The sequence below is a fragment of the Zingiber officinale genome, chromosome 3A (assembly GCF_018446385.1).
Source record: "Zingiber officinale cultivar Zhangliang chromosome 3A, Zo_v1.1, whole genome shotgun sequence".
Taxonomy (NCBI): Eukaryota; Viridiplantae; Streptophyta; class Magnoliopsida; order Zingiberales; family Zingiberaceae; genus Zingiber; species Zingiber officinale.
This window is the reverse complement of record NC_055990.1, coordinates 53,014,665-53,037,491: the sequence shown is the minus strand read 5'-3', so window position 1 is coordinate 53,037,491 and position 22,827 is coordinate 53,014,665.

Here is a 22,827-nt window from a genome sequence, read left to right as displayed (position 1 = left end):
TCGCCAGCTCGGGACTTCTCGCCAAGCGTCCGGTCAGCCCGTCGACCCGCTTGGACTTCTCGCCAACTATCCGGTCAGCCCGTCGACCTAGCTGGACTTCGTGCCAGACATCTGGTCAGCCCGTCGACCTGTCTGGACTTCTCCTGCACACTTGATCAAAGTGTCAGACAACAACAAACTAACTTAACCTGATTTGTCATTCATCAAAACCTGGGTTAAATCGTTAGTGCTAACCGCACCAACAATCTTCCCTTTTTTGATGGAATGACAACCTGGTTAAGTTAGTGAAAACAACATGCATTTATGTGGTTTTTTAAAGTTAGTTTGTATTTTCAGTTTGGTTTAGCTAACTTAACCACCTAACCCTCCCCCTTTGGCATTCATCAAAAAAGTGAGGGTAACAATAGTGTAGAGTTACTGTAAAACAGCTGATCTTGAAAAATATATGAGTTTGGTTCAAAATTCAAGGAAAAAGGTAAAGAAAATCCAAGTAAAAAAATCAAGTTGACTTGGGGGAGATTAAATTTACTTTTCAAAAAGGTAAATTTTCAACTTCAATTTTTCAAAACAAAGCAAAAATTAAGTGAGATTAAAATTTGCCAAAATTTTTAAGGCTAATTTGATAAAAGCTAAATTTGTAAAACTTTTTAAATCAGGTTTGAAAATTAGGTGGAATTAAACTTCCAAGTTTTTCAAACACTTAGTTAAATTTAACTTTTTGTAAACTAATGTTCAATACATAAATTAGTTTTAACAAACATTTTTCAAACACATAAAATTTTAGTTAATTTCTCCCCCTGAACTTGATACTTAAATTTAATCAGCTGTCTAACCAATTAGGTACTAACTAACTATCAGAAGATAGTAGCTTTCACTTGGTTAGTCAGATTAAGTTGACTTGACTGATCAACTTAATCTGATTAATATTTGAGTTGTATTTAACGTCCAGACTTATGCTGATGCACTGAAATAAGCATCTTAAGTCCAGACAATTGGCCTATGCATCTCACCTCTTTCTATGTTTGTCAAACACAAGCAAGGTAAACCTAAGGTGTTGGTGAGATGCTCAAAAACTAGACCTATGGGTACATGTTTTCTAAGGATTCAAAACTAGTCTAAGGCCAAAACTATTTTTGAAAATCTAAAAATGGAAAGTTTTGAAAGCGAACAAGTTTAACTTATAATTTGAAAAAAATATTTTTGAAAACCATTTTGAAATTTAAAATTCCTAGTCTATTGAGCACATCCCTAATTTTCGACGTAAGTTGCTAAACTCACTTTCAGGGAGTGGTTTTGTGAAAATGTCTGCTAAATTTGATTTGAACTCAATGTATTTGAGTTCAATATCACCTTTAGTAACATGATCCCTGATAAAGTGGTGCCTAATTTCAATATGTTTAGTTCTTGAATGATGCACAGGGTTCTTGGTTAAGTTAATTGAACTTATATTGTCAATTAATACTTTTACATTTGTGATATTTAAGTTGAAATCTTTTAGAGTATGCATCATCCATAATAATTGCGCAACACATTCACCTATAGCTATGTATTCTGACTCAGTTGTAGATAGAGCAACACAATGTTGCTTTCTACTAAACCAGCTAACAAGTGATGAACTTAATAATTGGCATCCACCACTTGTGCTTTTGCGGTCTAATTTACATCCAGCATAATCTGAGTCAGAATACCCTACTAGTTCAAAATTATTGGTCCTAGGATACCAAATTCCTACATTTGTTGTTCCTTTAAGATATCTAAAAATTCTTTTAACTTGTGTCAAATGGGATTCCTTAGCACAAGTTTGGTATCTAGCACACATACTAACTCCAAATAAATATCAGGTCGGCTTGCAGTTAAGTACAGTAGGCTACCTATTGCACTCCTATAATATTTTAAGTCAACTGATTTTCCATTTGGGTCATTATCTAAGATTGTGTTTACTGCCATAGGTGTTTTTATTTCTTTTGTATTTTCCATTCCGAATTTTTTAAGTAATTCTTTAGTGTATTTGTGTTGATAAATATAATTTCCTTCATTTCTTTGTTTGATTTGTAATCCTAAGAAATAAGTTAATTTTCCTACTAGGCTCATTTCAAATTCTTTTTCCATTAGATTAATAAATTCCTCTAAAAAATTTGAATTTGTTAAACCAAATATTATATCATCTACGTATATTTGTGTAATAAATATGTCTGTATTTAATGATTTAACAAACAAGGTTGGGTCAATTTGACCTTGTTTGAATCCTTTAGATGTTAAGTAAGATGTTAGCCTTTCATACCATGCCCTGGGTGCTTGTTTAAGTCCATATAGTGCTTTCTTTAACTTAAAAACATAATCAGGGTGTTCTAGACTTTCAAACCCAGGAGGCTGACCTACATAAACTTCTTTTTTAATTAGTCCATTAGTCCTTCAACCTGACTAAACCCTTTGGCAACCAGCCTAGCCTTATTTCTAGTAATTTCCCCAGTTCCACTTAGTTTGTTTCTGAATACCCATTTTGTTTCTATTATTTTCTTATTCTTAGGTGGTGGGACTAGGTCCCAAATCTCATTACGCTCAAATTGGGCTAGTTCTTCTTGCATAGCTATAATCCAATCTGGGTCTAGTAGGGATTCATCCATAGTTTTGGGTTCAAATTTTGAAATTAAAGAAATTTGACTTAGGTTTCTAAATGATGATATGGTTTGAACTCTTAAGTCTGGGTCACCAATTATTTGATCAGTTGGATGATTTGGGTTAACCCTTATTGTTCTAGGGGGTTGACTCTCTTGATGTTGTTCCTCTTCTTCATGACTTAGAGTTTGGTTGGTTTCTGGAACAAACTCAGGTGGTTGTGTAGGTTCTTTGTCTTGTTTAGTTTCTTCAAATTTTACATTAGTAGATTCTTCAATTTTTAAGGTAACCTTATTGTAAATTCTGTAGCCTCTACTATTTAGGGAATATCCTACAAAAATTCCATTTTCAATTTTAGAGGTGAATTTTCCTAAGTGTTCTCTTGTATTTAAGATAAAAACTGGGCACCCAAATACTTTAAAATATTTTATATTTGGTTGTTTATTATAAAACATTTCGAAGAACGTTTTGTTATGGGTTTTATTTATTGTTATTCTGTTCTATGTACTAACGGCTTCTGCCCAAAAGTATTTAGGTAGGTTATACTCATTTAACATTGTTCTAGAAGCTTCAAGTAAGGTTCTATTTTTTCTTTCTACAATCCCATTTTGTTGGGGGGTTTTAGGGCATGAGAACTCATGATGGTAACCGTTTTCAAGACAAAAACTGTTAAAGTTGTGATTTTTAAATTCTCCCCCATTGTCACTCCTAATTCTTTTAATTTTAATATCTTTTTCGTTTTCAATTTGTTTGCAAAAATTTGTAAAAATTTCAAAAGTTTCATCTTTATGTTTTAAGAATTTTACCCAAGTAAACCTAGAATAATCGTTTATAATTACTAAACAATATAAGTTTCCATTTATAGATTTGACTCCATGGGAGTCAAACAGGTCTAAATGTAGAAGTTCTAATATTGAGTTAGTTCGTGGTTGATTTGTTTGTTTGTGGGTTGATTTAGTTTGTTTTCTTTGTTGACAAGCATTACATATGGTTGAATCTAAGTTAGGTAATTTTGGTAAGCCTTTTACAAGTCCATTTAGTTTACTTATATTTCTAAAGTTGGTGTGAGACATCCTCCTATGCCATAACCAAGTTTCTTCTTTTTGTGTTAAATGACACTTAATGGAAGAAATGGTTAAGTTGATGGCATAGATGTTGTCTTTTCTAAAACCTTTTAGGCTTATGGTAGGATTATCTAGATGTTTGATTAAACATTCTGTGGATAGAAATTTAACCTTATACCTAGTATCACACAATTGACTTATACTTAGAAGATTGTATTTAAAATTTTCAACAAGTAAAACATTAGTAATTATAAAGTTTAATTTTAATTCAATATTACCTATACCAATTACCTTGAGTTTGTTGTTGTTTCCAAAGGCAACTGTTCCTAAGCTTTTGTAAGTGAGTTGAGTGAACTTGGTGTGATCTTCAGTCATATGTTTGGAGCAACCACTGTCCAAAATCTACTTGGTTTCCTACAGTAGGATTTAAAGTTAGTCTTTTTGAGCAGACATTATTGTAGTTAAGTTTTAAGGATTTGAAATAAATTTTTAAGTTTTAAAATTAAAATTTTGAAATTAATTTTTAAGTTAAAATTAAAATTTTGAAATTAATTTTTAAGTTTAAAGTTAAAATTTTGAATTTAATTTTTAAGTTTAAAATTAAAATTTTGAAATTAATTTTTTGAGTTTAAAATTAAAATTAATTTTTAAGTTTAAAATTAAAATTTTGAAATTAATTTTTAAGTTTAAAATTAAAATTTTGAAATTAATTTTTTGAGTTTAAAATTAAAATTTAGAAATTAATTTTTAAGTTTAAAGTTAAAATTTTGAAATTAATTTTTAAGTTTAAAATTAAAATTTTGAAATTAATTTTTAAGTTTAAAATTAAAATTTTGAAATTAATTTTTAAGTTTAAAATTAAAATTTTGAAATTAATTTTTAAGTTTAAAATTAAAATTTTGAAATTAATTTTTTGAGTTTAAAATTAAAATTTTGAAATTAATTTTTAAGTTTAAAATTAAAATTTTGAAATTAATTTTTTGAGTTTAAAATTAAAATTTTGAAATCAATTTTTTGAGTTTCAAATTAAAATTTTGAAATTAATTTTTAAGTTTAAAGTTAAAATTTTGAAATTAATTTTTTAAGTTTAAAATTAAAATTTTGAAACTAATTTTTAAGTTTAAAATTGAAAATAATTTTTTAAGTTTAAAATTAAAATTTTGAAATTAATTTTTAAGTTTAAAATTAAAATTTTGAAATTAATTTTTAAGTTTAAAATTAAAATTTTGAAAATAATTTTTTAAGTTTTAAAATTAAATTTTGAAAATAATTTTTTAGTTTTAAAATTAAATTTTGAAATTAATTTTTAAGTTTAAAATTAAAATTTTGAAATTATTTTTTAAGTTTAAAATTAAAATTTTGAAATTAATTTTTTAAGTTTAAAATTTTGAAATTAATTTTTTAAGTTTAAAGTTTTGAATTTAATTTTTAAGTTTAAAATTAAAGTTTTGAATTTAACTTTTAAATTTAAAATTAACGTTTTGAATTTAAATTTTTAAGTTTAAAATTAAAGTTTTGAATTTAACTTTTAAGTTTAAAATTTAAAATTTTTAAGTTTAAAATTTAAAATTTTTAAGTTTAAAATTAATATTTTGAACTTTATTCATCTCACCCGATCTATATTATCAATCAGGGAATTCTATGATTTTGTGAGATGAAATTTGATTTTTTACTTATGGAGTTTTGGTTTAACTTGTGTTAGATTCAGATTTAGCTTTGGTCTCCACAAATAGGCATTCTTCGGATAAATTTCTAAGCTTGGTGAGTCACATGGACGTCATTAGAAGTAACGAACCTTTCGAGATTTTCCGAATAGTCCTATCCACGGAGCTTAGTACTAAATCTTGGTCTGACTGATTAGGATCCATTTAAGGGTAGCTTCGGTCAGTTCCACTTGGCCAAATGCACCAGATCGAAGCCATATCTTTCTAGACATGCGATGCCCAAGCTTCCCTAACGTACTATCATCCAAAAATTTCACCAGTACCATGATTCAAGTTAAACTTGGTCTCTAATCCTAATTACCCTGTCGGGTTAGTTTGTTTTGGGTTACCCTGTCGGGTAAGTTAGTTTTGGAGGTGCCAGCTATTCTGGAGCCTCCCCCTGAATTATTGGCCATTAATTTAAATTTTGATTTTGGATTTGTGTTGATTCTTTTTATAGTTATGGTTAACTTGGTGATAATTTTGTTGATTTTTAAAGTGTTTATATTTTGAATTTAATTTAGGTTTGTATTTTGGATTTTGGTTTGGTTTATTCGATTTTATATAATGTATTTTTTCTTTAGGTATATAATATTGATTAGGTCCTACTTGCGTGGTCAGACACGCTTTTGGAACCCAAGCTTGATTAGTTGATTTGTATTGAGTTATTAATGACTTAAAAGTTTTATTTGAGTTTGACTCGTATTCGAGTCCAGTTTTATTATAACATGCTTTTTGATTGTTCAGGATTAAGTCAAGATTTTTTGATCTTGTTGTGAATTTTTCTAACATTTCTTTTAAATTGTTAATCTCATTTTTTAGTGATAAATTCTCCTCCTCAAGTGTTAGATCTTGATTTGGATTTGAATTTTTGATTTGTTCCTTGAGGTTTTGATTTTCCTCAAGAAGTGATTTGTTTTCATTTTCTATTTTAGTTAATTTACTATTTAAACAGGAAATACTTCTAAAAATTTTTTTGTTTAAATTAAAATATACCTCATTCGGGCCTTCGGAAACGAGTACGGACTCGTGGCTTGTTTCGGGTTCAGACCCGTCTTCATCTTCCGACTCGTCTTCTGTTTCGTCTTCGCGGGCCATCAGTGCGAGGTGGCTCTGATGTTTCTGCTCTTCTTCCTCCGATTCGTCCGAGGAGTCGTCCCACGTTGCTTTGAGTGCCTTCTTTTTGGTTGGCTTTGGTTTGTCGAACTTCAGTTTTGGGCATTCATTCTTGTAGTGTCCCTTTTTATTGCAGTCGTAGCAAGTCACGTTCTTTTGTTCTGAGGGAGAACTGATCTTTTGAAGATCCTTTTTGCTGAAGCTCCTTTTTCTCCTGGTGAACATTTTTCTTACCAAGTTCACCAGGTGTTCTTTGTCTTCAGAATCTTGGTCGGAATCTTCTTCAAATTCAGGCTTGCTTTTCTTTTCTTTGGTGGAGCCTGCAAATAAGGCTATACCTTTCTCGGCTCCAGCATTAGTTTGTTCATGTAATTCTAATTCACAGAAAAGCTCATCTAACTTTAACATGGAAAGATTTTTAGAAATTTTGTAGGCATCCATTATTGATGCCCACAAACTATTACGTGGAAAAGCATTTAATGCGTACCTTATTAAGTCTCTATTTTCCATCTGGTGGCCTATCGCATGAAGCCCGTTGAGGATATCCTTGATCCTCGCGTGGAGCTGATTCGCCGTTTCACCTTCCTGCATTTTTATATTAAAAATTTTATTTAAGAGCAAGTCTCGTTTGGTTACCTTGGCGTCGCTCGTTCCCTCGTGCAGCTCGATCAATTTGTCCCACAGCTCTTTAGCGTTTTTGTGTGGACCGACTCTGTTTAGTTCTTCTCTTGTTAATCCGCACTGTAGAGTGTTGATTGCTTTATTTTCTGTTGATGCCTTCTTCTTCAAATCAGCTGTCCAGTCTTCAGGATCCAGTATATTCCCGGAAGTGTTTGCTGGGATTTTGTAGGGTCTCGTAACGCTCATCCACTAGTCGAAGTCTGTTTTGAGGTAGACCTCAATTCGCTTCTTCCAGTACGGAAAGTCGTCCCCGTTGAAGAGTGGAGGTCGTACTGTGCTGAAGCCTTCTTGTTGAGACATCCTGTATACAGATAAATAACAAAAAAAAATCCCAAGACTTGGTCTTGGATTAGTAGTGCGGGAAGAGAGAATAGAAATAATCTAGATTGGTGTTGCACCAATTTAGATTTAATTGCAACAAAAAAATATTAACAAAATGATAAACCAGTTTTGAGTTTAAGTGTAAAATTGAAGACCGAGAGAAAAAAAAGGAAACAAAAAAATTTCACCCCCAGTCTGATTGGTGGTTGTACCAAATCAGAGCGGTACCTGCTCTGATACCACTTGTAGGACCGTTAGATTCGATAGAGGGGGGGGTGAATATCGATTAGAAAATACAGAGTATAAACGCAGCGGAAAAGTAAAATAGACACAATTGTTTTTTACTTCGTTCGGAGTCTGTGACGACTCCTACTTGAAGGCCCGTGGTCCTTGACCACTTTCGTTGGGCAATCACTAACAAGTCGAAATATGATGACAGAATGAATACAGGAAATGCTAGTGAAAACAAAGTAATACCGACAAGGAAATTAAATAAGAAACCGAAGGAGCACTTTGTCGGAGCTTTGTTGGCGTCGCACTTGACGTCGAGCAGCAGGACCAGCAGTAGAAGAGTTCTCTGATTGATTATTGATTGATTCTGAAGCTCCTGCCTGGGGCTTCTTTTATATGTTGCTCCGGGCGCCTGGATTCCTTCCGGGCGCTTGGAATGTGACGTAGCTGCTCAAACCGAGATGCTCCACGTGGCGACGACTTGGCTGGATAGAATTTGCCTTCCGGGCGCCCGGAACTCCGGGCGCCCGGATCCCCTCCGTGCGCCTGGACCACCTTGTTCCAGAAAACTCCCTTTTCCTGCAAAACAAGGTTAGTCCGAGGCAATATGTATCCTGCAAAATAAATTGTTAGCACATTTTATAATAATATGAATTAGCACAAATAGTATGACTTAGATTCCGTCTTTCCGAGACCGGAATCTAGTCACGATCTCGACTTAGACATCCGAAATGGATCTAAGCCGGATCGACGCCTAATGTTCGCTTCCCGGGAACGCGTCCTTGCAGTCACTCCCCTCCAGTGACTTACCTCACTTACCTGCCAGACGTCCGGTCAGCCCGTCGACCCGTCTGGACTTCTTGCCAGCTATCCGGTCAGCCCGTCGACCTAGCTGGACTTCTCGCCAAGCGTCCGGTCAGCTCGTCGACCCGCTTGGACCTCTCGCCAGCTATCCGGTTAGCCCGTCGACCTAGCTGGACTTCATGCCAGACATCCGGTCAGCCCGTCGACCTGTCTGGACTTCTCCTGCACACTTGATCAAAGTGTCAGACAACAACAAACTAACTTAACCTGATTTGTCATTCATCAAAACCTGGGTTAAATCGTTAGTGCTAACCGCACCAACAACATGTTCAGATTAATGTATAGTTTTAGCTGTAAACAACTTTAGTTAAGTATAGTCAGTAGTACAGTACCTTTCACGCCCCGGAGGAGTCCCTGTCCGAGAAAATTTCGGCAGCATCTCCCCTGTACGGCGGACAATCTGAAACTTTTCTACATCCTCATATACCTCAGCCACATGCGGCTGGAATAATAACATGTAAATAAACCATCACCACGCAGTTTATATAAATATAAGCAAACCAAAGCAGTAATACCATGACTCAAAATCAACCCTACTCAACTACATTCGTAAAACTCAAATCCGATGAACTCACCTCTTCTGTCGTCTAGGCAGGCATGTAGTAGAATAAATCCAAATCATACCAAAAATCCATCAAACGATAAGAATCCATACAATATCCATAAGTAAAACAATACAAGACTAAAAACAAAGTCTGATAGAGAAACTAAGATAAAATAACAACTCAAGACCAGCAAAAGGGCTAGCACTACGTGCAGATGGGGACTAGTGACTGGAACTGCTCCAGACAGCCTCAACCTGAAAATATCAACAATGGAGGCGGGGTGAGTCCAACACTCAGCAGGTACAATTGATATGCAAAGTAAGGAAATAACACCTAGCACTAATCATGCGTACAGTCTCCTGATAAAATAAAGGTAAATGCAAACTGAAGTAAAACAGGAGAGAAACTGTACTAACCAAGACCTGGGTATCAGGACAAACAGTCCGAGTGGTATAGAAATCCTGTATGCATGTCAAACATAGGTATCCAAACAATATGCAGCATATAAATGCAGCAAACACAAACACAAGCAATAAATGCATCATACATATGATGCCAATGTCATGGTCACCCCTGACGCCAGTCAGCCAACTCACAACAAAAGTGGGACCGAGTGGGTAGGGCTGTGATGACCGTGCACTCTGCATCACTACTCCTGATGAGTGACCGAGAGGACGGGATGCTGTCGGAGTACACACATACTCCTACCCCAAATCATAAATGGGGGAGCGCAATGCTCTCATCTCCCGGTATAATATGACGGGGAGGGATCTCTAACGTGCTACACGCTGCGTCACACTACCCCTGAGCGGACCAACGGAGCACCGGAAGAGCAAACTGACGTGCTACCACGCTGCATCACGCTACCCATGAGCGTCACAATGGAGCATCGAACAGTAATGAAACTGGCAATGTGCTCGACAATAATGGAGCAATCTATCACACAGCATACAATCATGCAAATGATGCATATCACTAAGCATGGTAATATACTAAACCAATCTATGGACATATAATGATGTGCACCATAGTGAACAAATTATATCAAAGTACACTGATCAAATAAGGTATCAAACCTAGGTCCTGAACATGGTGAAGCATGGTTATATCACTACCCCTATGAGTATGTGTAATCAGGTACATAATGACATGAAATGCAAAACAAATAATCAATCAAGCAGGTAACAGGTAATCGGGTAGTGATTAACCGAAACAAATGAGAAACATAATTAATGCAACTTGTTAATTTCACTACTATGCATATCAAAGACAATAAGTCAAAAGTGTAGGACCGTTGGGCCGGCTAGAAGGGGGGTTGAATAGCCCTGTAAAAAAAAACAAAAGCAACCCTTCTCGAACTCTTTAAGCTAACACTTGCATAAATAAACTAAGCAGTAAATTAAAAGCATAAAGAAAAAGCGAGGCACAAAAGGTTTACTTGGTTACAACCGATGTGGTTGTTAATCCAAGGAAAGTGATCGCACTAAAAACTCCTTCGGGTGGAGAAGCCTCTTACACCGGTGAAAGCACAAAAACAGAAGCTAAACTAGAACAGTGAGCGCACAAGTGTTTGGAATGCTAATTACTGAGTTGATTGAAAGCTTCTGGACCAAGGCTATATTTATAGCCTTGGTCGGGGTGCCTGGAAGGGTTCCGGGCGCCCTGGGGGGATAAAACTTATCCCCTAACGTTCAGATCGAGTCAAAACTCGATCTGGTCAATTTTACTGCTTAGGGCGCCCCGGAGGGTTCCGGGCGCCTTGGAGGGCTCCGGGCGCCCCGGACTGCTCCTGGAGCCCCGGAGTCCAAAGTCAACAGTTGTTGACTTTTTCGTCCGGGACTTCTTCTCTGGTTCAGTCCCGCCTCGGTCCGGTTCTTCTCCTCCGGATCCGCTCGCTTAGGTGATCTCTCCCATCCAGAATAGGGCTCACCCGAACCCAACTTCTGGTCTTTTCGAGCGTGCTTTCCTCCGGCTTCTCGTCCCTCGGAATTGCCGTGTGTTTCCTTCTCGTCCGCCAGTGTACTCATCCGCAGTCTTCGTCCCTCGGTCGTCGACCTTCTCGCTAGCTGCGTCTCTTGCTCCCCGAGCAATCTTCCGCTCCAGCTTTCGTCCCTCGGAACCACCGCACGCTTCCTTCTCGTCCGCCGGTGTACTCTTCCGCAGCGCCTCGTCCCTCGGACTGCCGTCCTTCTCGCTAGCTGCGTCTTCCGCTCGACTACCTGTGTTCCTAAGCTCCTGCACACTTAGACACAAGGTTAGAAACAAACAGGACCTAACTTAACTTGTTGATCACACCAAAATAACCTTGGGGTTCCAACAATCTCCCCCTTTTTGGTGTGATCAACCCAAGTTAAACTAGGGTTAAAATAGACATTAAATAACATTAAGTAAATTAACTTAATTTTCAATTTAAGTGCAAAAAGATAGAAAAGATAAAATCAAATTAAATAGATATCTATCTACCTCCCCCTAGACTTATACTTTCCCTTCTCCCCCCTTGATCACAAAAAAAATGGGGTTCTAAGAAAAACAATCTAAGGGTTAAAGACTTAGAAAAAGTATTTCTAAAAAAAATTTCTAAATTTCTAAGAGATTTAGAAAATTTTTCTAAGTAATTTAAGCTGAGATTTCTAGTTTCAAGAAAAAGTTCTTAACTTAGGAAAAAATAATTTTTGAGAATATTTCTAAGTATAAAAAAATCCTAAGTAAAAAAAAAATTTAATTTAAAAAAAATCCTAACTTACATTTTTAAGTATTTTTTTTTTAAAATTGACTTAGGCAAAAAAAAAGTTCTAAGTAAGTAAATTTCTAATTTGAAATAAAATGTATTGAATAACCTTTTTCAAGCACTAATTAATTCTTGTATTAATGCTTCATTAGTAAGTTAATTAAACATTTATTTCAATATTTTGGCTTCCAGGTCGTGGCGAGGCACTAGGTCTTCTTGGTTATTGGAGCAACAACCACTTCCTTAGACAAAGCCTCATAAAGAAATTCTTTGTTTAATTTTCTCACTTAAAGCGCTAATTTTAATTTTAAAATTAATTTAAGCATGACTTCGGAACCCAATATAGGTTCCAACCTACTGGATTAACTAAAAAGTTTTTAGGAACATATTTTCTTGAAATGTTTCTAATTTGTCCAGGGTGATATTTAAAGTACCAATTTAAATTATTAAATCTTCTAACATTGGTTTTAGATGAACATGCATGGTTTCTCAAGTTATCTACTTGCATTTTCAAATAATCATTTTCAAGTTTCAATTTTTCATTTGCTAGTTTTAATTTATCTAATTCTTCTAAGGGACAAGACTTAGCTAGAATTACTTTTAAATTTTTATTTTCACTTTCTAATTTGCAGCAATCTTTTGTTAAAAGTTTAACGAACTTAAACATTTTATCGGGAGGAAGAGATCGTACCTGACTTACCTTGTCGATCTCGTTGTCCGTTTCTCCCCCTGAGCTGCTGCTTTCTTCCGACGTGTCTCCCCCTTCATCGATGCTCTCGATGCTCATTTCGAAAGAGCTTGAATCGCAGTCGTCGTCTTGATGACTCGCCATCAGTGCGAGTCCGGAGAAAGCTTCGACTTCTGATTCGGACGATGTATCGTCCCACGTCGCCTTTAGGGCCTTTCGCTTTTGGATAGGCTTCTTACCCTTCTCCTTGTCCTTGTTCTTCAGCTTGGGGCAGTTGTCCTTGACGTGTCCTTCTTCGTCGCAGTGGTAGCAGCGGATCGTTCTTCTCCTCATTCCCTGAGGATGGTTAGTAGATCTGGATTTACAAAGTTTCTTGAATCTTCTTACCATCATTACCATTTCCTCGTCGTCAAGAGAGGATTCCGATTCTGGTTCGTCTCTCAAGGCTTTGAGGGCGACGTTGTTTTTAGGCTCCTTCATTCCTGCACATCTTGACTCATGCACTTCAAATGTTGAAAAGAATTCTTCTAATGAAATCTTTTCTAAATCTTTAGAAATGTAAAATGCATCTACTAATGATGCCCATTTGGTATTTCTAGGAAAGGAATTTAAAGCGTACCTGAGCGAATCTCGGTTACTTACCTTTTCTCCGAGATTCGAAAGACCGATGATAATTTCTTTTATTCTCGAGTGTAGATGCGTGACTGACTCGTCTTCCCCAAGTCGCAGGCTGGTGAGCTGTTCTGGCGAGCTTAGCTTCGGACGTTCCTTCGTGCAGCTCGAGGAACTTCTCCCAAAGTTCCTTTGCAGAGTTGTATTTACCGATCCTGTTGACTTCTTGAGGCGGAAGAACGCTTAGCAGATGGTACTCTACTTTGCCGTTCGCTACGAAGTCGGCCTGCTCCTTTTTTGTCCATTTATCTATTTCCTTGTCCTCTGGAGCTTGAAAGCCAAGTTTCATTGTTAAAAATAATTCAATATCTGTTGTAAGAAATACCTGCATATGTTTTTTCCAAGTGGCAAAATCCACTTCGAATTTCGGCGGGTGAATGCTTGGTCCGGCCATCTCATTGCTTCGTTCGGCGGTTAGTCCTCCTGAAGCACCTCGGCTCTGATACCACTTGTAGGACCGTTGGGCCGGCTAGAAGGGGGGGTTGAATAGCCCTGTAAAAAAAAACAAAAGCAACCCTTCTCGAACTCTTTAATCTAACACTTGCATAAATAAACTAAGCAGTAAATTAAAAGCATAAAGAAAAAGCGAGGCACAAAAGGTTTACTTGGTTACAACCGATGTGGTTGTTAATCCAAGGAAAGTGATCGCACTAAAAACTCCTTCGGGTGGAGAAGCCTCTTACACCGGTGAAAGCACAAAAACAGAAGCTAAACTAGAACAGTGAGTGCACAAGTGTTTGGAATGCTAATTATTAAGTTGATTGAAAGCTTCTGGACCAAGGCTATATTTATAGCCTTGGTCGGGGCGCTTGGAAGGGTTCCGGGCACCCTGGGGGGATAAAACTTATCCCCCAACGTTCAGATCGAGTCAAAACTCGATCTGGTCAATTTTACTTCTCAGGGCGCCCCGGAGGGTTCCGGGCGCCCCGGAGCCCAAAGTCAACAGTTGTTGACTTTTTCATCCGGGACTTCTTCTCTGGTTTAGTCCCCCCTCGGTCCGGTTCTTCTCCTCCGGATCCTCTCGCTTGGGTGATCTCTCCCATCCGGAATAGGACTCACCCGAACCCAACTTCCGGTCTTCTCGAGCGTGCTTCCCTCCGGCTTCTCGCCCCTTGGAATTGCCGCATGTTTCCTTCTCGTCCGCCAATGTACTCATCCGCAGTCTTCGTCCCTCGGTCGTCGACCTTCTCGCTAGCTGCATCTCTTGCTCCCCGAGCAATCTTCCGCTCCAGCTTTCATCCCTCGGAACCACCGCACGCTTCCTTCTCGTCCGCCGGTGTACTCTTCCACAGCGCCTCGTCCCTCGGACTGCCGTCCTTCTCGCTAGCTGCGTCTTCCGCTCTACTACCTGTGTTCCTAAGCTCCTGCACACTTAGACACAAGGTTAGAAACAAACAGGACCTAACTTAACTTGTTGATCACACCAAAACAACCTTAGGGTTCCAACAAAAAGTACCCGCCTCCAAAAGAAAGGTCCAATCCGGTAATCGAGATACTCGTCTCGTATCAATGTCCTGTAATAAATCGTACAATTTAGCTAAGTTTAATTATAACTCAAATAGTTAAACCAAAACTATTTTCCTCCAAAAACCCTAATTAAATAGTTAATCACAATTAACTATCCCTAATCCAAAGCTTAGGGTTTCATTCCTAACAAAACAGATCAGAAGAAACACACTTACCCAAATGTGTGAATAGCAATCAGATGCCTATCTCTCAACCAAGCATTGTTATGTTGAAATCAACCCTAGCAAAGATTCAATTTCTTCCAAGAATCAATCTAATATAGCAACAGAACAAATCCTCTATTGTTTAAGTACTAAACAGACCTTACCTTAATCTGATCCAACATTACTTGGTGAAGAGATCCAAATGTGATTGCAAGGAAGAAAGAACCCTCCACTTCAGAACTGACGAGGAGAGTATCATCAATGGTTATCCTCTTCTCCAAACTTGAAGGGCAATGGATCTCAGGCTAACAGCTCGGCCGCGCAAGGGGTACAAAACCAAGCTATCTTTCAGTCGTAGTCGGCCTCCCGCACTATTGGTCTCAGCCAAGACCAATCACCTCACTGGATAGGATTAGGGCACAGATAGCAATTGCCGGTGGTCAATTGAAGAGACATAGGGCACAGATAGAGGTTACCGGAGCTAGGGCTCGGGCGTGTGGCTGGTATCGCTGGAGGCTAGGCTCGGGGTGGCCGGCGCTAGGCCTCGGCCGTCGGCTGTGGCGGCGCTGTCACTCGGCGGAAACAGCAGAGTAATATGGCTAGGGCAGAGGAGGAGAGGGGTTCGTCTTGGGAAGGTAGAAGAAAAAGAAGAGTAGCGGCTCGGGAAGGAAATGGAGGAGAGGAAGTGGCCGAGGGGTTTAAGGCTTCGGCGAGGAAGAAACCGCCGGGCCGGCGGTTAGGGCACGCCGGCGGTTCGAGTGCGCGAGGGAAGGAACAGCGGGGCTCGGGCATGGGTTCGGCGTCGAGGGAAAACCAGAGAAAAAGAAATAAATAAGAAAAGAAATAAAGAAAAGAAGAAAAGACTTTTCCTCGTTAAAATGGGATAGCCTAAACAGGCTTTTCCGGACCCCGTTTTTATCATCGTTAACTCGTCCGTACGAGCTCCGAAAAATTCCCGAAAAATTTCTAAAAATTTCGGAAAATTCCCTCCTTAATATTCGCCTATTTTTCGGTATTTTACATTCTCCCCCACTAATAAAAATTTGGTCTCCAAATTTCGTTATCTACCATCAGCAAGTACTAACAACAGATATAAAGTATAAATGCTGAACGATAAATAAATCACATACCTCAAGTGAAAAGATGGGGATATCAAGGTCGGATAGTATCCTCGAGCTCCCAAGTAGCCTCCTCATCCGAATGATGCTGCCATCCGACTTTAACCAGTCGGATAGTCTTGTTCCGCAACTGACGCTCTTTCCGGTCCAGAATCCGTACCGGAACTTCCTCATAAGTAATGTCAGGCTGAACTGGGACTGAGACATCTGTTAGCACATGTATCGGATCGGGTACGTATCTCCTCAGCATAGATACGTGGAATACGGCGTGAACGCTTGCCAAGGACGGCGATAGTGCCAACCAGTAAGCTACTGCTCCAATCCTTTTCGAGATCTAGAAAGGTCCAATGTATCACGGAGCTGGCTTACCTCTGAGGTCAAATCTCTTCACCCCTTTCGTGGGTGAAACTCGCAGAAATACATGGTCGCAAATGGATAACTCTAAGAGTCTCCGACTCGAGTCAGCACAACTCTTCTGGCAGTCTTATGCCTTTGACATCCTCCGTCTGATAGTGTGGACCACTCTGCCTCACGCTGAGCTCTATGAGGTCCTAACAACTGGGCCTCTCGGATTCTCATCCTGATTGACGACTGAGCAACTATGGTAACAAGAATACCCTGCTCGGTCTGTCGCTGCTCCTCAAGATCTAACTCGGAGAAACCCTGAATCAAGTCTGTGACCACAACTCGATGACTTCTGGCTAAGTGCATCGGCAACCACATTAGCTTTTCCTGGGTGATAGCTAATGGTACAATCAAAATTCTTTAGGAACTCCCTCCATCTCCTCTGTCGAAGATTAAGTTCCCTCTGAATGAACGGATATTTGAGACTCTGATGGTCAGTGCGAATATCAATGTAATATTATACAGGTATTACCGCCAAATCTTCAGGGCAAAAATAATAGCGGTCAACTCCAGATCATGAGCTGGGTATTTCTTCTCATGCTCCTTCCACTATCGAGAAGCATATGAGAATACTCTACCGTGCTGCATCAGAACAACACCCATACCCTATAGAGATGCGTCGGTATAGAGCACGAATCCGTCCTCTTCAGAAGGTAAAAACCAAAATTGGAGCTGACACTAGTCTCCACTTCAGCTCCTAGAAGCTGATCTTGAAATCCTCAGTCCAAATAAACTTCACGCCTTCCATGGTCAAGCGTGTAAGTATCATGGCAATACATGAGAAACCCTCAACGTATCTCCGAAAATATCGAGCCAAACAAAAGAAGTTGCGAGCCTCCTCTATAGACTCTGTGTACTCCCAACGGTAACAACCTCGATCCCCTGTGAAACCATGGTATACTCCTATTGGTGACCGTGTGTCCCAAAAATCTCACAGAAGAACAAACCCAAAACACACTACTGAACTTCACATATAGATGTTCCCATCGAAACATCTCTAGACTATGCAAAGATGATGTGTGTGACTCACCGCGGATCCGATATAGATCACAACATCGTCAACAAAGACAATGGAAACCGATCCAAACATCCTCGACATACCAGGATCATCGAGTCCCTGAGAACATCTAAGGCACTGTAAGCCTATATGGCAAAAACAAAGACACATAATGTTCGTATCACAGACATTCCTATCCATAAGATCTCAGATAATAAATCGAAAATCTGATCATCAACAACATAAATCACCAAGAATAGATCCTCCAGTGTGAGAGCAACGCTCCATCACAAATAATCTGAAATATGTATCTGCAATAAATATAGGAACAATGCTCCGCTACCATCAATCCGTAATATGTGGGAGCAACACCCCACCACAAAACAATATATAAGTGCCCCAAAGCACCTAACTATCCAGCTAAAGACTGCATGAGATCTCTCTACCACAAATCACTGTGGTTAGCCTAGGGTATAACAACCTAGTAAGTTAATCAAATCCATCATCAACTCTATCAGCATCCCAGTGAGTCATCCACTGATAGGAGAATTAGTTGACGGGTTAATCCAACAAATGATATAATGCAGACACTCCATATCCTGCATTCAACATAAGTAGAATCATCATGCTGCTACCAATAATACACCTGGCACACGTGCTCACGCAACATATGTATGGTCGACATAATCCTCCAATTAGTACACACCAAACACACACACAACTCAGGTATATTTAGTTTGATACTTCCAACAATACATACCAAACACGTGTGCAAAATCAAAGTAGATAAAATCAACAATACACCTCAAACAACACTCACATGACATAAATACACCTATACCAAGAGAATAACCAACATATACTTCCAATAAAGCATACTAAACCCAGGTGCACTCACAAATCAAACATAATCAAAAAGATACCTCAGATACCACACCAAACACATATGTACATATCACGACTCAGATTAAATCGACAAGATACCTCCATCAAAACACCACAGATGTACTTATACCACAACTCGGATTTAATCGACAAGATATCTTCAATAATACATTCAGATACATACATCGAACTACATAACCATGATCCACAAGGAACCTACAAACCATATTAGAACATGGATACATATACTACTCGCAAATGAGCAGTCTACCATAGGACTCCTACAACACATAACAATCATAATATACATGCAATATAGACATACAAAATCAGCATACCAGCTCAATCAAAGAGACCAACCTTATGCTACCAACACTCATGGTTTACGGGTATATCTAAACAAAATTCATGCATATGTATCAAGCATGAATACATCAATCAAAAGCAACACAAAATAAAGCAGCCTAATCATCCAGTAACAAGCCTGCTCTAGGTTCAAAGGAACTAATATCGGACAAGAAAGATATACACACCATGGTATAACATTGCAAGTCAATGTCGTACACTACCAAGACTATATCTAATGGGGAAAATTTTATCATTTTAAATCCAAATGTACTCTCCCAGTATACACTAGTAACGATTGTATCCCATAAGTGTTAAGCAATTAGCTCTACACTTCCTTACATCAGCGGGGTCACATATCCCAATGCACTTTTGAGTCATCCAACCGGGTATATACAGTCCATGGTCAAAGTCTTCATAGAATAGGATACATCGATCCTCTATAAACTATCCAAGCCGACAATGGTATATGGCTAAATCAGTCCTTTCCACGTCAGTACAAAACATGTATTCAAATGTGCTCTAGACACATAACTAAGCACAAATAACCTAAAGGTTCGAACCTCTAAAAATAGAGTATGGAAATCCTCTACTGATCAAGCAACAAAACTAAATCATTCATCTACTAACTAATCAAGAATACCTTAATCCTCCACAAGCAACTAAGGTATATCAAACCACAACTACCCAACTCGACAAACGTAAATCAGTCTTCTACTAACCGATCTAATAAGAGTAAATCAATATTTACTGATAAAAATTAACTAAGATAAAATGGTATACTACATTGTTAAATAACTAAATCAGTTCATGGGTCAATTCAACACTAATTACATTAACTCAAATTAGAGAATGTCAACCCACATAATACCATATGTATAAATGTGTACGACCCAAAATAAAAAGTCAGAATTCAAGATCATCAAGACACCCTCATTTTTTTTTTCCAAAAATATCAGCCCACATAATCTCAGATGAATCAGTCTCTACTCCCGTGAGAGCAAGTTAGCATTTCAAACATCAAATCATTATTTATCCACCTAGTCCAATATCAGAGGAAGCAAATATCAATTTTATCATCCTGTTAACTAACCACAATTAACCAAATTTATTAAAATCTCATAGACACACTTAACCGTAAACTCTCTAGCACCCGATTATAATCTGATCACCAACTATAATCATCAAACCTGTGAATATCATACATGACACTTACTATGTCACCATCAAGGATAACCCAAATAATAGATCATCAAAATAGTTATCCACTAATAGATCATCAAAACAAATATCTAGTAATAGATCATCAGACAACCTCGTAACATTTACTCTCACAATTATTAGAAATCAACACATCACAATATCTGATCTCACATATTCCTCAACCTCAAATCATTCTCAACAATGATCAAACATGATAACTCCCCAAATGACCAATTTTCATCGTATCGGATACCCTAATATCCAAAAGATATGAGTATAAAAACTCTACTGGCTAAGTCAACAGAAATATGTAGGTACCATCCATTAGCCAGCTAACAATAGCAGAGGCTGGTATGTGCCTCCATCTCCTACTAGTAGTAACAAATGCTAAAACTACTGATGGTATGATATGAAAAATCACCAGAGACTATAATTCTTGATCTCTATTAAGGTCAACCATGCTCAATGGCTAACCCATCACATGTAATATGTATTACAACAACCAGACAGGTACTAAATAAAGAATGCTAATACATGTCATAAACTATAAAATAAACATCATACCTATATGCCGTCTGGAGATGTTCCATCGCTGTCCAGTCCCCAATTTGACCTCAAAATTCTGAACGAGAAAATCGCCGAAAATCCATATAAATCCGAAACGGAAGTCCAAAGCATAAACATAATGGAAATTCGTAGCTCCTAAATAAATACCCAAGTTTACTAGTAAACTCGGGCTAACTCCAAAAATACAGAACACCATAAGCAGGTATCATAACCCGCTCTGATACCAATAAATTGGTATCAGATAAATCTCAAAATCCGTAACGCGAAAATCAAACAAGTATCGCCAACCTGGCGCTCTGATACCAAATAAATTGGTATCAGGTTATCCCAAATATCCAAAATACGAAAACAAAGATCGTAAAACTGTGCTCTGATACCACTAAATTGTCATGCCCCGGAGGAGTCTCTGTCCGAGAAAATTTCGGCAGCATCTCCCCTGTACGGCAGATAATCTGAAACTTTTCTACATCGTCATATACCTCAGCCACATGCGGCTAGAATAATAACATGTAAATAGACCATCACCACGCAGTTTATATAAATAAAAGCAAACCAAAGCAGTAATACCATGACTCAAAATCAACCCTACTCAACTACACTCGTAAAACTCAAATCCGATGAACTCACCTCTTCTGCCGTCCAGGTAGGCATGTAGTAGAATAAATCCAAATCATACCAAAAATCCATCAAACGATAAGAATCCATACAATATCCATAAGTAAAACAATACAAGACTAAAAACAAAGTCTGATAGAGAAACTAAGATAAAATAATAACTCAAGACCAGAAGAGGACTAGCGAGGACTAGTGACTGGAACTCCTCCGGACAACCTCAACATGAAAATATCAACAATGGGCGGGGTGAGTCCAACACTCAACAGTACAATTGATATGCAAAGTAAGGAAATAACACCTAGCACTAATCATGCGTCGGTCTCGATAAAATAAAGGTAAATGCAAATGAAGTAAAGCAGAGAGAAGACTAACCAGACTTGGGTATCGGGACAAACAACCGAGTGGTATAGAAATCCAGATGCATGTCAAACATAGGTATCCAAACAATATGCGGTATGCTGCAAACACAAACACAAGCAATAAATGCATCATGCATATGATGCCAATGTCATGGTCACCCATAACCAACTCACAACAAAAGTGGGACCGAGTGGGTAGGGCTGTAGCCGTGCACACACATACTCCTACCCCAAATCATAAATGGGGGAGCGCAATGCTCTCATCTCCCGGTACACTATGACGGGGAGGGATCTCTAACGTGCTACACGCTGCGTCACACTACCCCTGAGTGGACCAACGGAGCACCGGAAGAGCAAACTGACGTGCTACCACGCTGCATCACGCTACCCATGAGCGTCACAACGGAGCACCGAATAGTAATGAAACTGGCAATGTGCTCGACAATAATGGAGTAATCTATCACACAGCATGCAATCATGCAAATAGTGCATGTCACTAAGCATGGTAATATACTAAACCAATCTATGGACATATAATGATGTGCACCATAGTGAACAAATCATATCAAAGTACACTGATCAAATAAGGTATCAAACCTAGGTTCTGAACATGGTGAAGAATGGTTATATCACTACCCCTATGAGCATGTGTAATCAGGTACATAACGACATGAAATGAAAAACAAATAATCAATCAAACAAGTAACAGGTAATCGGGTAGTGATTAACTGAAACAAATGAGAAACAAAATTAATGCAACTTGTTAATTTCACTACTATGCATATCAAAGACAATAAGTCAAAAGTACCCGCCTCCAAAAGAAAGGTCCAATCCGGTAATCGAGATACTCGTCTCGTATCAATGTCCTGTAATAAATCGTACAATTTAGCTAAGTTTAATTATAACTCAAATAGTTAAACCAAAACTATTTTCCTCCAAAAACCCTAATTAAATAGTTAATCACAATTAACTATCCCTAATCCAAAGCTTAGGGTTTCATTCCTAACAAAATAGATTAGAAGAAACACACTTACCCTAATGTGCGAACAGCAATCAGATGCCTATCTCTCAACCAAACATTGTTCTGTTGAAATCAACCCTAGCAAAGATGCAATTTCTTCCAAGAATCAATCTAATATAGCAACAGAACAAATCCTCTATTGTTTAAGTACTAAACATACCTTACCTTAATCTGATCCAACATTACTTGGTGAAGAGATCCAAATGTGATTGCAAGGAAGAAATAACCCTCCACTTCAGAACTGACGAGGAGAGTATCATCGATGGTTATCCTCTTCTCCAAACTTGAAGGGCAATGGATCTCAGGCTAACAGCTCGGCCGCGCAAGGGGTACAAAACCAAGCTATCTTTCAGTCGTAGTCGGCCTCCCGCACTATTGGTCTCAGCCAAGACCAATCACCTCACTGGATAGGA